Raw genomic sequence first — 6,000 nt, forward strand, 5'->3', positions numbered from 1 at the left:
TGAATGTAGCTGACAGGACTGGGCTGGAACCGAGCTCGGGAACTATAACCTCACTTCAGGTCACCAGCAAGAGTGGACAGTGCTGTCAAAATGATGTTACACAAACAGCTTACTAAGCGTATATTGCCCGCCTTCAAGGTGCAATACTTGTGTTTTTTGTTTTGTTTCGTTGTCCTTTTTTGTACTTTTACAAGTTTTTTGGCCATAACCAAGAATGTAAATACAAAACGAAAAGATATTGAAAGATTAAATCTCTGTGTTAACCATATGCAACCATCACATACTGGATGTCGAGGCCAGAACACAGCCCGTGCGCCGAATGATCCCTCCATTTTTCTGCTTACGTAGCTCTGTAAATGCTTCACACATCTGTATGTGTGTTTTTGTGCACTCGCAAGCGTGCATGTTCAATACAAATATGAAGAAGAAGTGCCCCATGAAATTAACAATCCAACCCTGTGCCTCCACAACCCTCTGCCCTGCACTCAAACCGCTCTTTCTGACAGGGTAGCTAGACGTACATTTGTTCGCTTGGTCAGATTGCTGGTAGAGACATAGGTGGGTATGGTCTGGTACCTAGAAGCACTAAGCTGACCTCGCTACTGCCAATCAGTTTCCTCGGAGGAGAACAGTAGATACTGGTTTTGTTTTGCTTTGGTGGTTGTGTAGTTTTGTTTCTCGTCCTTTTTTTTTTTTTTACCAAATTTTGTTATCTTTTTTTATTTTTTAGCGAAAGACAAAAAACGCCCAGAAGCAAGAATGTCTATGCAATGCTAAACCCTCTGATAGCATGATGACTGTGTCATTGAGCCCTGATTAGCGGACATGTCTCTTTCTGAACACTTCCCCTCCCAAAGTCCCACCCACAGCAACTGCATGAGCCTCAGTCAGTTTGTCTTTTCATCAGTCAGTGTCATAGTCAAGGGAAGGATGGCCCTAAATGCTGCCTGAGACCAGCTTTGTCAAACCTTGCGAATTTGAGGGCGCTAGTTCAACTTTCCACTGATCTCCGATGATGTCATCCGCTGTCCAGAGACTGCATTTGTGTTTCTATGTATGTGTTTGCGTCGAATGCTCTCATGGTTCGGTGGATTGGTACTACCTGTTAGAAACAAAACGGCATTCCATGCATTCAAAATTAAAATACATTTTTTAGAAACACTTACCAAAACGTCATTAATATTCAACCTTGAAATGTTTTTGAGTTGATATTTCCTCCCCTCTCAGCTGTGGAAGTGAATCTCAGACCAAAGTGAGTCAGTCTTAAGTGCAGTTTTAATGCAAAATCAACTACTATTTGTTAAAATACTTGATTAATACACAGAGATTACTATAAATAAGCCATTTCTAGGCTGATTTCACCAAAAAGCGTAAACACTGTGTCTCTGAGGCACTATCGAAACATTTCACCGACCTGGCAACAGCTCAACCAATGGCGTGAGTTTGAGGCGGGGCTATCAGTTTTATCTAGCCAATAGCAGAAGAGGGGAGTGTTTTGGAAACCTGCCGTTCCATTTAATTACACTAGTGGTGCAGAAATCACACACTTTAAGCTTTTTAAGCTTTAATACCGTATGCGAAATCCCAACTGAACGAAAGAAAAAAAGAAGCGCACTATTTTTGAACATTTAAGTTTGATTGGCCGCCCTCAGCACTGTGATGTCAAAGTCCTCATTTTCACTGTTCCCTTTGAAGTTGAATGTGAGTGTCTTCATTTGATTAGACTGTGTTTGTGAATATGTAGAAGTGCTCATGTGCAAAATGCACCCAGCCATGAGAGTGTGAGCAGAGAGCGGGGATGATGTCCATACCACAGCTGTTTTAAATGAGACTGGAAAGGAAAGCTTTTGAAGGATTCTCTCAGGTATCAACAAAAGAAAAAAGACAAAAGAAAAAAAAAAAGGAAATATAACAAACTTTTTTTTTTTTTTTAAATAAATGTTGAAAAATTCCAGCCATGCCTTCTTGTTAGCTCATCATTCTTTGCTCTCTGAGTTGAAGATGTGCTTTCAGTGTTCTTGTCTTGTGGTCTTCTTCTCTTTAGTGTTGATCAGTCTCTCTCTTTCTGCCACATGCACACACATTTCTCCTGCACTCTTGAGGCTCATCAAAGGCGATCACGAAAAGCCTGGTGAGCACACATCTCTGCTTATCTAAACATTAAAGCAGTGAGCCTTCATATTTCTGCAAAGTATAGTTTTGATACACAAGCATTTAGTGGAACCAGACCCAGTCAAACCTGTCTTAAGTGCACTCAGTATTTTTTTTTCTGTAGCACTTATGTAACATCCTTTTGAACTCATACTGACACCTAGTGGTGTGGATGAAATGTCATGCTAATATTTTAACGACTGATGCGTTTGTAGAAATGTGCCATTTGCTGTCCTACATTAATTTATCGTGTGAATGAAAGTTTTCTCTAACAGGTGGGTTAACAACATAAAGTGAGTAGCATTCAATTGGTCATATCTCAAAATGGCGGATTCCATGAAGCCAATAAAATAAAACCACTTTTATTAGGCTATACTGTAAGTGTACATGGATTTAAACATGTCATATACCTACGTGTTTTCAAAATTCATTTTAAAAAGTTTTCTTTTTATAATCATGAAAAAGTGCACCTTTAAGATATGTGAACAAATTACAAGTACACAATACATTCATATGGGAGTGAAACATGACAACATTTCTAAGAAAACTAATTCTCATCACCTGTTTGCATAAAAGTGAAAGACTAACTTTACATGAAAAGAAGATGTTTAATCATATGATGACCTTTTTTTTTTTTTTTTTTTTTTGCTCCTCCTCACATTTGTTATTTGTTTGGACTTGTGCATTGTGTGTGTTTTCTGTGTGCATGCTTTTGTGTGGTGAATATGTGTCTGCTGGTGGGTGTGAGTGCGCGTGTTTTGTGTGTCTTTGCTTTTTGTAGTGACCATGTGGCTGGATTTGCTGACTGACCCCTTGGACACGCTTTGAGACTCTATTGATGCAGCAATTAATCATATATTTAAGAATAATATTTCTTCAATGAACACAGCAGTTCATGCTGAGAATATGGTGTCAGGTGGGGAAGTGGAGAATAGCAAAAAGGGAAATGAGGTCAACCATTTGTTTTTACAGTAGGTCCATCTTTAAATAGAATCACTAATGATTTTCCTGTTGCTAATGGAGAACTATTCCACTATTAGCTGGGCTTTTGTAAAAAAAAATATATATATATATATATTTTTTTTTTTTTGCTCTCTTAACTCTTGCCGTTGCTTACACATGCACAACATATTCATTAATTGTGTCTGTGTTTTTTTTAAGGTGCCACGCTGAATGAGTGTGAGGTGTCCGAAGTTATTATCTATAGATGTAATTATACACTAACTGTCGATTTATTTGGAAAGAAAATTTGGCAGTTTATAATAGAAAAATGTTCCTGGTTAGTTTCAGTATGGCGAGTGTGAATAAGTGCACATGGAGATATTTCAGTCAGTTATTTCTCTGGGTTTTGGTTGTTTCGTGTAGCTATTCAAGGCTAAAGTGGTCATGCATCCTGTAAATTAGCTGTCATCCAAATTTCGATTTTGCACCAGAGTATGATGGTTTTGTTTGAACATTTTGTGTTTGGTCAGATTAAACAGGCTGCTGGTATTTTGTACAGAGATGATTATGTCAAGCCATGAGAGAAAACTATATGCAGAGACAGAAAGGAATGTTTGCACACTAGTTGCACATAAATGCATTTAGCCAATCACACAAAAACGTTTGTGATGGTAATATTATGCAAAGAAAGCCATCTCGGGATTCTTATGCAACGCTTGTCAGGTTCACAATGGGTGCTTTTGGTTCAGCCTTGCTCAGGTTTGCTTTCAGGGCAATTTTATGTTATGTTGGATGTTTTTAAAATGACATACTGTACATAGAATAAACTGCATCCATCAGCTAAGGTCTATATAGAAGGGTCAATGTATCAAGGCCGTCTCTTTCTCGCAATAGACGTTAACAGACCTACTCATGCACACATCTGTTTTGCTGTCATGTTAGTGCTGTTTCCTCTCAGCGATCCACTGACCAACTGCCAAAGCTTCCACATGTTCATTTTCATTCAGCTTCTCTTACAGGATGTGCCTGATGAGACATAAAACACTCTAGTTTGTGACAGAACTGAATGCTACAAAAGACAGCAATAGAACCTCACTTTTAACATTATTAGACTGGACAGTACTGTTAAAATAATATTCGCAACATTACTAATAATTCCCTGCCTAGGGAATTCCAGTCTAGTATTTTCTGTGTGATTAGTATTTTTTAAACAAGGATGTAAATGGTAAAAAAATAAATAAAAGATACAAAAATCAAAACAACAACCAAGCAAAGAAATGTACTTTTACTGTTTTTTTCATGTGGTGACATGTGGAATAGGGCTGTCACATTATTAGATTTTTAATATATGATCATCATGGCCAAAAGACATTGCGATATTTATCAAGTTTAAAAAATAAATAATAATGATATGACTCAAATTCATCTTTACATTTATTTTGTGTTTTCAGAAAAAGAAAAAAAGAGCCACCATCAAAATATGGATCTAGGGAAACGGAGAGAAGGATTGGTAAAGAGTGTACAAAAACAACATGTTAATATATATATATAAACACCAGCTTTATGTCTGGTAAATTCTTGAAATTCACCCTCCTTTTGCCAGTGTGGTAAAAAAGTACATTTTGAACCCTGTGAGTAAGTAACCACTAACTCTTTTCCTGTCAACCAGCAGGACTATTCCATTATGAACTTTGTTTTTATGAGTAAGTCTCTCCAAGTTCAGCGGCCAGGCAACATTTAGCCAGCATGCATCAGGAAGTTACAATTAAACTGCTGTACTGCAATCAATCTAGATAGGCTTTCAGTTCTCCCTGTCCTTATTATAAGCTTTAACACAGTGTGGAGAAACCTTAGAACTGCAATAAGCAAATCAGCAGCAGCACTGAAGGAATTGGAAGCCAGTATAACATCTTTTAATAACAAGCTAGTTTCAGAAGCACCGCAGTGAAGTTTGATTGGCCCCCTGCAGAAAATTAAATTCGGAAGTGTTACGTTTTGGGTACAATGTGGTCAAAATTGGACCACTTTTCTGTATCTTGGGTATAACAGCTGAAAATAAGTCATATCCATCCCTTTACTGTCCATTTTCTCTAAATTGTCTCTCTTGGAGACCAACAACCTGACTCTTGGAGCCATAAACCAGAGTAGATATTGATTGTAGTATACAAAAACACATTTTAAGGCTGTTCATAAACTGCGTGCTTTGCATGTTTTGTACATGTTAATGTTTTTATTGTTTGATTATGAGGCTTCATGCTGTTCTGCCTTTCTGTTCTCCTGCCTTTTTGCACCTTTTGAGGCCTGATTCAAAATGTACTGTATACAGTATTAAAAAAAGATGTATATTATTAGATGGACTATAGCCAATGATATTCAGCATGGGAAATTGATAATGTTCTGCTAAAGATGGACAGGTCTTTCTATTCGTTTGCAACGTACGCACATTGATTTGCAGCAGCTGCAGAGGTTTTCTAGTGTTTATTATTTATTTCTTTATTTTGTTTGTAACCAAGAGCCTTTTGGAGTGAATTTAGTGCACTTGAGGACTCCAGAGACAATATCAAGTGTCAAAATGGCAGTTTATTGAGTGCACACAGAGATCAGACCTGCAATCAGACCGGTCTCCAGGGCTCGGCTTATTGTTTAAAGTGGGTAGTGGAGACTGAAGTGATACGGTACTTGATTTCTCAGATATAGCTTTACCCACAAAACCAAATGTCGTTCCAAGTACATTTTGCACTAGAGTTTTGCAGTTTGGTTTGGTTTTGAGATTAGATTTGCTAGTGGTGTTATGCTTTGAGAACATGGTGTTTGTAGAGTAATTTATTTCAGATGTGTAAAAAGGTTATGCATGGACAGTAAGGAATGTATCTCGCCAAACATAAGGACGTTTAAGGAATGACCTCA

The sequence above is a fragment of the Sinocyclocheilus grahami genome, unplaced genomic scaffold (genome assembly GCF_001515645.1).
Source record: "Sinocyclocheilus grahami isolate Dianchi unplaced genomic scaffold, SAMN03320097.WGS_v1.1 scaffold573.1, whole genome shotgun sequence".
Lineage (NCBI taxonomy): Eukaryota > Metazoa > Chordata > Actinopteri > Cypriniformes > Cyprinidae > Sinocyclocheilus > Sinocyclocheilus grahami.